The following is a 9,311-nucleotide window of genomic DNA, read 5'->3' as shown; positions in this document are numbered from 1 at the left end:
GTCACCCTCCCCTCCCCCTATGTGGCTGAGACACTAAACGGCTGTAAGATGAGAGCTGACACAGTCTGTGTTGCTTTCTGCACAACGTGACTTGCCTCTTCATCCTTCATATTTGCATCTAGGCACTGAGAAAAGTCTACCAGGATGTCTTTTCCTTTCTAGAGCTAAAAAGCCAGAACATCAAGATATACCAGTGTGAGAAAAATGGTTAAACGTCAATGTGTCAGTGGTGCAAGATTCTAGGAAATAACAGTAAGTGAGGAGCCAGCACAAAGAGAAGTGGAAGAAACCATTGTTTGTTCTGTTGTTAATATTGTTTGGAGTTTTTCTTTTTGACACGTTTTTACTCTGTAGTATGGACTAGCCTGGAACTCATATGCAACTCAGACTTGTCTTGAACTTGTTACCATCCTAGTGCTTCAGTCTCTTATGCGCTGGGACTACAGCAACCTTCTCAGGCTGGACTTAAAAGAAGACAGAAGCTGTGAATTTGCCAGAGATCATGGAGAGGTATATAGAAGTGTTTGGAGGGAAGAAATGAAATGGAAAAGAACTTTGAAAATAAAAGACTAATAATTCTTAAATTATCAGACAATACGAAATAATAACATGTCCATCAAGGCAGTTTAGTCCTTTCAGCCTGGGGCTTTTCCAGTCCGTAGAGTCTTTTCATGAGTTAGGGGGTAGGGGGAAAGAAAGGAAATACAGGAGAAAACACTCAGCTGGTCCATGTGCACACCTCAACTCTGAGCTGCCATGGGTTCTGCACAATTACAAGTGTGGTATGAATGCCCACTGCACGTGCAATTCTTTAAGCCATTTGTAAACATTTGTATGTTTCTTATAATGTAGCAAATTTATCAATTTGCAGCTTAAGTTTTTATTCAGCTTAACAGTTTCAAACTTAAAGTCATGAGAAAAGTCAACTTAAATAATATAAAATAAAAATAAAAAAACCTGCATTTATGTTCTTTATAACACCAGTTTTTTTCCCCAAATGGTACTATAAAATTAAATAATTTTAAATTCATTTGTTAAAGTTATGCAATGCAAACAAGGCAAACATATATTGAAATGCATGCATTTCTGTAGTGTTAATATTTACTTTACATGACTCAATTAAGAGGATTGACACAACCTGTCAAGTTCTTTGATACCTCCTCACCCTCAACCCATGTAATCAATTACAGTCGAAAAGTGTAGTAATTCACATTTTAAACACACATTTCAACACTGCTGAAGCTGCAGTATCCTCTTTCATCACAAGCAAACCTTCACTGAGACAGCTCCAGTGACCCAGTGTACTGTCAGGTGGCTCTCACTGGGAACCATGATTAAACCAGAAGTTGCCACAAAAAGTTTTAAGTCAACTGCTTGTTTGTTTGTTTGTTTATCTTTTAATTTTTTATTAGATTTATTTCTTTATTTACATTTCAAACATTATTCCCCTTCCCAGTTTCCTGTCCATAAGCCCCCATTCCCTCCCCTCCCCTCCCCCAAACAGGTATTCCCCTTATACGTCCCCCTTATTGCCCCCCATATTCCCCTGCACTGGGGGGGTCCAACCTTCCAGGACCAAGGGCTTCCCCTTCCCCTGGTGCCCCAACAAGGCTATTCTCTGCTACATAGGCAGTTGGAGCCCTGGGTCAGTCCATGTATTGTCTTTAGGTAGTGGTTTAGTCCCTGGAAGCTCTGGTTGGTTGGCATTGTTGTTTTTCTGGAATTGCAAGCTCCTTCAACTCTTTCAATACTTTCTCTAATTCCCCCCAAGGGGGTCATTTCTCAGTTCGGTGGTTTGCTGTTAGCATTGACCTTTGTATTGGACATGCTCTGGAAGTGTCTCTCTGTAGAGATCTATATCCGATCCCTTTCAGTGTGCATTTTCTAGCTTCATCAATCTTATCTAGCTTTGGTGGCTGTATATATACATACATACATACACACACACACACACACACACACACACACACACACACACACACAAACACACACACATACATATGGGCCACATGTGGGTCAGGCTCTGAATGGCCATTCCTTGAGTCGCTGCTTCCATATCCCCTCCTATCGATATTTTCCCCCCTTTTAAAAAGAAGTGGTAGCATCTGCATTTTGGTCATCTTCTTCTTGAGCTTCCTGTGGTCTGTGGATTGCATCTTGGGTAATTTGAGCTTTTTAGCTAATATCCATTTATCAGTTAGTGCACACCAAGTGTGTTTTTCTGTGATTGAGTTATAGATAATCCAGCATGTCAAAGATTTTCCATTTGGGTCTAAAAGCATTCAGGTTTGCAACAGTCAGAAAATATTCATGCAAACTGAGACATGTAAAGAGGCTAATAAAGTGGAGATTTCTACTCTGAAAACAAACAACAGTGTGGAGCACAAGAGAAGTAATCAACACAATGCAGTGTGTACAAAAGTAAGTCATATGAAAGCATTCTGTGACAGAACCATTTGTTGAAAAGGTTTTATTGGTTAACATAGCCTAACCCTCAAAAGAAAGACAACCATATACTTGTGACTTGCTCTTGTTTCTTTTATCAGAATGCTAAATTAGTGCGATTCTCATGCTACTATTCTAAAGTGCAGAAACAAGTTACGATCCCTGCTTTTCAGTTCCAGGAAACAAGACTGCTTTTAGAGCATACCGCAACTCTATAGAGATCTATGTATACATATGTATCCCTTGATTGACACAGGATGGGGGTTATAGATGGTGGATCTGCAGCAGAGGCTGCAGTCCTCACATGTGATTTTAATGGCCAATGTGCAGGACAGAAGCATTTTGCACACTGCTTTTCTGTCTTGCACTTACAAATAACGTCTATGGGAGGAGCATGAAAAACAGTTGTTTTTCCCTTTTTCTTTTTTAATTTGTTTAAAATTTGATCGCCTGAACTACTGTAAAAATAAATTACATTTAATACTATTAAGATACTGAATGGAAAACTCCATTGTCTGCTGCTGGACTGTTTTCGAAATATTTGGTCAAATATATATTAATTTGACTGCAATGGCATATAAAACAAGCAAGGAAGCAAGCAAGCAAGCAAACAGACAAAAAGCTGTGAAAATGGCCTTGGAGCATTATCTTTAGTTACTTAAAGACCATCTAGTTTTTTTATAATATAGTTTATGTTAAAGTAATCTTAATTAATTTAGAGAAGACAATCAATGCCTGTGAAAGAATGGGCTTTTGTGGATTTATTTTTTGTGGTCATTGTGAGTGATTGCTTTTCCTTTTTCTTAGTTTCATATTCTTGCTTTGTTGTAAATCTTAGACTGACATCTAGCTTTGACAATCATAGTATGCTTTATTTCCTGAGGGGGAATAACTTATAATGCTGTTGAGTTTTGTACTATTGGTGCATTGGTGAATTTTTAAATTGTATGTTAACTTCAATAAATTATATGAACTGAGAAAAAAAGAAATGATAGCATAATTATAAATACATGAAAATAGAAACAGATTTGAAGTAACCGCCAATCTCAGGACCATGGAAATGTCTTTCTCACACTGCAGTGTAATCAGTTGTAAAGCAAGGCAGGAAATGGTAACTACTGTGGACTCTGAGTTAATGGATATCCTACAATCCTGACATACTGCATGCAGCTAAGCATGTATATGTAGAATGACTAGAGACAAGTAAGGAGGGAATTCAGGAGGTTTTGTGAGTCAGGTCACCCATATCATATTAGGCATTGTTAGTGGCATGTGGGGAAGAACCTTGTTCCATGTCATTAAAAATCCATCCAAAATAGCATTACTTAAATAATTTTAAAGCATTATTGAGTTGGGTGTCTGAGAAACAAATCACCTATCTTTCTTTATTTAACTAAAATATGGACTCTTTGTTTGTTTTTATGCCAATAAAGAAAAATTAACAATGTTTGTGCTTGCACTATTCTTTAGGAAACCTGAGATGAAAGCTGAGGGTTACTTATTGCTTATCATTTTAAATGAGACTGTAGGGGAGGCCATCAAGAATAATGGTTAGTTACACATCTTGCACCTTTAAGATTGGGTTTGCAAATGGAGTTCTACATGATCTAACCTACTTGTGAACTACCTCTAAAGAAATAGACACCAGTTACTTTCCTGAAACTGAAACTTCCCTGAAATCTGTTGATGTGCTCCGCATACAGAGCCAGCTCTTTTTCTCTTCAAAACAGGGTCTTCTCTGGGTTCATTTAGGGAGTTTGAAAAGTGATCCTAAGTTATGTGAACACAGGGACTGCCATTTGACCTACATTGTAGAGCTAAGAGGCAAAGCTGGTGTGTGACATATATCTGTTCTGTGTCTAAGAGGGAAGAAGGGTGAAGTAGAGCTGTAGATGTGTGTAGGTAGGAAGCAACCTTTGTTCGCCCAAGTCCAAATATGAGACTCATTAAATAGTCTTAAGTCATCTTGGAAGAAGCATCATCCACAAGGATTCCTAGGTACTAAAGGAAGAATAAAGGATATAGACCAGCCAGAGGACAGGGGAGAGGGCTGCAGCCACCCTGAAGCTGGCACACATCTGAGACATCACAACACTGTCTGTCAAATGGACCAAGCTAGGAACAGTTCATATGATCCACAGATACCAGAACTCAATTGGGAGCTAATGCGTCTAACTCATTGCTTGGCATTTTTAATACTTGTTCTAAACCAAGTCTCTTGGTGTCAGAAACAGTGGCAGTTTGGCAAGGAACTATCAGAGTGAGATAGCAGCTGGCTGTGCTGGACCTTATGACCTGCTGTCAGTCCCCACTAGCACACTAATGCCAGGCCCTTTCCAGCCTTTTACTGTATTATTCAGATGAAGGAGCCCTGCAAGAGACTGGTTGACTTGAAATTGTTCATAACAAGATGGGGTTTAGTGACTGAAATGGAATGCTTCCTGCAATTAATAGGGGACCTATGGAGTTTGTAATTCTTAAAAAAAATTCAAAGCACAGAATCTGTGCTTAAGGCAGTTTTAACAAAAGGTTTAAAATGTCCCTTTAGCCTGTAACATAAGGAGAGGATGCTGTAAAACACTTATGTTCAGAATTTCTTGGGATCTTTTTCCTATCCTGCATCAAAGTTACACAGCAGAAAAAAATGTTACCATTTAAATCTACACAAGTGTGCGTGTGTGTGTGTGTGTGTGTGTGTGTGTGTGTGTGTGTGTGTGCATGTGTGTGTGTGTGTGTGTGTGTGTGTACGTGAGCATGAACATGTGCATGGGCATGAATCACATCAGTGTATCATTCTGATGTCAAGACAAAGGATCAATTCCGACAATTCAGTCCAAAATGTCAAACTAGATGTCTGGCACGAGATAAGTATAAACAACTTCAGCATTGACTGAATTTTTAACATTTCAACCAGCTATTTGAATGTCAGAGAGATCAAAATAGGGAATTTGGTGACCTAAAGCTTTAGCCAAAAGGTTGTGTTTTCAGATGCTTTATATTTTATGCATTATAGATTAATTTGCTAACTAAACAACTTCCCCTGGCTTAGCCTTTTAATAATTCATAGGCAGCTCATCGAGTGTAGATAAGTTCACAGTTAGTTTCAAACAAATATTTTAGACCTCTGTAGCATAATGATTATTTTGGAACAATCATTTACAGGATTAGAGTGTGTCAGTCATCTAGTCAAAACTATAATTAATTATCATACTCTTTTTCTTCCCACAAGCTATGAACACCACTCTATTTTCTTTCCCAAAGTATGTAGGGTATTTTTTCTTTTTTCTTTTGGAAGCCTGATACAAACTAACTGCTTATGAGGTTTGTAATTACAGAGAAGAGTGGAGAAAAAGCAGCCACACTGTAACATATGCATTTGCAACACCACATGGTTGTTTGTACTCTTTTATCTCATATCTTGCAGAAAATATAGGGACGTTTTATCACTTGCAATTTCCTTTATGTCCTGTGTTCTTTCTTTCTTTTCTACATCTCTCTTGTCAAAATAGCATAATTTTTCTGACCATCTACTCCGTATAAGTATACTGAAAATGAGAAGGATGAATAGAGTGGGCTGATACTTTTACAAAATATATACAGTCTTACTACAGAAATGACAAGTAAACACATAACTTAACTACTGAAGTACTATGTGTTTCTAAAAATAGGTGCAACACTTTGGGTCTTTCCTTGGAAAGCTGAGGTCAGCTTCATAAGAAAGACTAAGTCCTTACCTCCATTTCATACCATGTGACATTATTTTTTATTGCAAAGAAGGCAGTATTGCACTAATTGTTACTTTTCATCTCTTGTGCGTGTGCATGTGTGTGCATGCATGTGTACATGCTTCTGTGCATGCATGCATGCGAGTGTGTGTGTGTGTGTGTGTGTGTGTGTGTGTGTGTGTGTGTGTGTGTAGGTCAGAGGTTAGCCTCAGGTGTCAATCTTCAGGAGGCATCCATCCTGTTTTCAGATACAGGGTCCCTCATTGGGAATTACTACTTAGTTCAAGATGGCTAGCCATGGCCTGGCTTCCTTTCTGCCATCATCTAAACCCTGATCTGTGCACAGATGAAAAATGCTGTTCTCTTGGGAATGTTGGGGTTAATGCAGAATCACACATGACCGATATACAAACTGTAGCAACAGTGAGTTCATTTTAAATAGAACAGAAGCAGCCTTGGTGCCCCTACACTCCATTACCACCGGGTTCAGCACGGTCTGTACTTATAAGGCAGATCACCAGGCAACAGAGTAACAATAAGGAGTGCTAACAGGATCTGAGCTACCTCCGTAGGCATTTGACTTTTTGGAGTAAGATTGCTTTACAGTGTATACGGATATGGTTTCTTTGGGGCATTTTTTTTTGTACAGTTTTGTGCTGCTTTCCAGGTCTGAGAAAGTCAGCTCTGACTATCTCCAAGATGCAGATAATAGCATTTTATTTGTCCATTTGTTTGTTTTAATCCACCTCCTTATTTTTCTATTTCTATTCTCTTTTGACCATGATAATGAATAAACATGCTTTAAGATGTAGTAATTTTATTTTTTCATTTATATTACAGACTATCTACAGCCATTCCTTCCTTCCTGTATGAGAACAATTTTTAAGAATACTAGAGATTTTGATGAAAAAATATGACATTTTGAGATTATTACAAAATCAACTAGGTAAATATTGGCAGAACCAATATTTTCAGCCATTTGTGAAGCCATTTGTACTTCACAAACATTATTATTCTCTTCATTGAACAAAGGCTTTAATATCAATAAAATTGTATTATATACATTCAGGCTGTACCTAAAGTTGTAGTATTTTATATTTCATATAGAGATTATGGTGGATTTTCTATTATCGTAATTCATTATTGCTGGCATCCTGAAAAGTTATTGTTAATAACTTCATTTAAAACATTATTTTACTAGCTTTGTCTTTTATTCTCATTTTTACTGAGAATTTCATAAAATACATTTTGATCATATTCACCCTGTTTCTCCAACTCCTCCAAGATCCACCCACCTTGTTTGACTATCAACTCCATTTTGTGCTGCCCATATATACGTGGATGTGTGTTCATCGACTTGAACAAGGTTGACTGACCGAGCAGGGACTACATTCATTTAAAAAATTACCTCTCAATGGCCAATATCTCCTCAGGTAGTGGTGAAATGGCATGCTCATCTACACTGTCCATGCTAGAATTTTATCTGACTAGAGCTTGTGCAGCTACAGTGCATGCTGCCCAAGTATTGTCAGTTTATATATACAAATGCCAGAGAAATGTTCTTTTGATAGCTTTCATAGCACCTGAAAATATAATGCATTCCTGGGATGAGGTAGAAGTCGTTACTAGTCATAACTACCCATTTGCCTCTGTTAACTACAATAATTCTTGTGGCAAGATATTCCCATGGGTTTAATAGTGGCATGGATGTTATGGACACAACTGATTTCTGGTTGAACTTAAGGCCTTGTTCTGAGAAAGAAACTTGTTTCATACAGCAATATTGGCCATAATGTTTGATAGCTCAAAGGTTTTAGGGGTGATCCTATTTCTATTATTTTGGTTAATGGACAGAACTGCGTATTTAATTTTCCTCTAAATCCATATTTCTATGCCTATACGTTTACAAAATGTAGCTTTTATTCCTCATCAGAAAAATCATTTTTTTTGACCTTCAGAATTTTTTTAATCTCATGAGAAAGTGAAAGTTGAAGAGCAATGACATTGGAGGATGGAATCCTAACGTATTTAGGGGTGAGGCAATACAACTGAATGTTCAAGACCATAGTAAATTCCATACAAAACTGTGCATAAAATAATAAAGAATAGCTGTCCCAACTATAGCTCTTTTTTTTTTATTTTTGTCTTTTTTTTTCTTTTTTTTTTTATTAACTTGAGTATTTCTTATATACATTTCGAGTGTTATTCCCTTTCCCGGTTTCCGGGCAAACATCCCCCTCCCTCCTCCCCTTCTATATGGGTGTTCCCCTCCCCATCCTCCCCCCATTGCCGCCCTCCCCCCAACAATCTAGTTCACTGGGGGTTCAGTCTTAGCAGGACCCAGGGCTTCCCCTTCCACTGGTGCTCTTACTAGGATATTCATTGCTACCTATGAGGTCAGAGTCCAGGGTCAGTCCATGTATAGTCTTTGGGTAGTGGCTTAGTCCCTGGAAGCTCTGGTTGCTTGGCATTGTTGTACTTTTGGGGTCTCGAGCCCCTTCAAGCTCTTCCAGTTCTTTCTCTGATTCCTTCAACAGGGGACCTATTCTCAGTTCAGTGGTTTGCTGCTGGCATTCGCCTCTGTATTTGCTGTATTCTGGCTGCGTCTCTCAGGAGCGATCTACATCCGGCTCCTGTTGGTCTGCACTTCTTTGCTTCATTCATCTTGTCTAATTGGGTGGCTGTATATGTATGGGCCACATGTGGGGCAGGCTCTGAATGGGTGTTCCTTCAGTCTCTGTTTTAATCTTTGCCTCTCCCTTCCCTGCCAAGGGTATTCTTTTTCCTCATTTAAAGAAGGAGTGAAGCATTCACATTTTGATCATCCGCCTTGAGTTTCGTTTGTTCTAGGGATCTAGGGTAATTCAAGCATTTGGGCTAATAGCCACTTATCAATGAGTGCATACCATGTATGTCTTTCTGTGATTGGGTTAGCTCACTCTGGATGATATTTTCCAGTTCCAACATTTGCCTACGAATTTCATAAACTCGTTGTTTTTGATAGCTGTGTAATATTCCATTGTGTAGATGTACCACATTTTCTGTATCCATTCCTCTGTTGAAGGGCATCTGGGTTCTTTCCAGCTTCTGGCTATTATAAATAAGGCTGCGATGAACATAGTGGAGCACGTGTCTCTTTTA

At 38.4% G+C, this 9,311-nt stretch overlaps 1 long non-coding RNA gene across 3 annotated transcripts in view; it reads left to right on the top strand.

Annotated features, from left to right (window-relative positions):
* The window catches only part of LOC108351242 (uncharacterized), a 122,193-nt gene that overhangs the window by 54,948 nt on the left and 57,934 nt on the right, over positions 1 to 9,311 (top strand). Inside the window, exons 4-5 of one of the 3 annotated variants that reach the window (XR_005505984.2) lie at positions 163 to 252; positions 416 to 908. The exons of 1 other annotated variant lie outside the window; for it this stretch is intronic. This is a non-coding gene — a long non-coding RNA (uncharacterized LOC108351242). Of the gene's footprint in view, positions 1 to 162; positions 909 to 9,311 lie in introns of those variants that run through there. One more of the 3 variants, XR_010052696.1, reaches the window with a different exon arrangement.

This window comes from Rattus norvegicus, chromosome 6 (genome assembly GCF_036323735.1).
Source record: "Rattus norvegicus strain BN/NHsdMcwi chromosome 6, GRCr8, whole genome shotgun sequence".
Taxonomy (NCBI): domain Eukaryota; kingdom Metazoa; phylum Chordata; class Mammalia; order Rodentia; family Muridae; genus Rattus; species Rattus norvegicus.
This window is presented reverse-complemented; position numbering and strand designations above follow the sequence as displayed.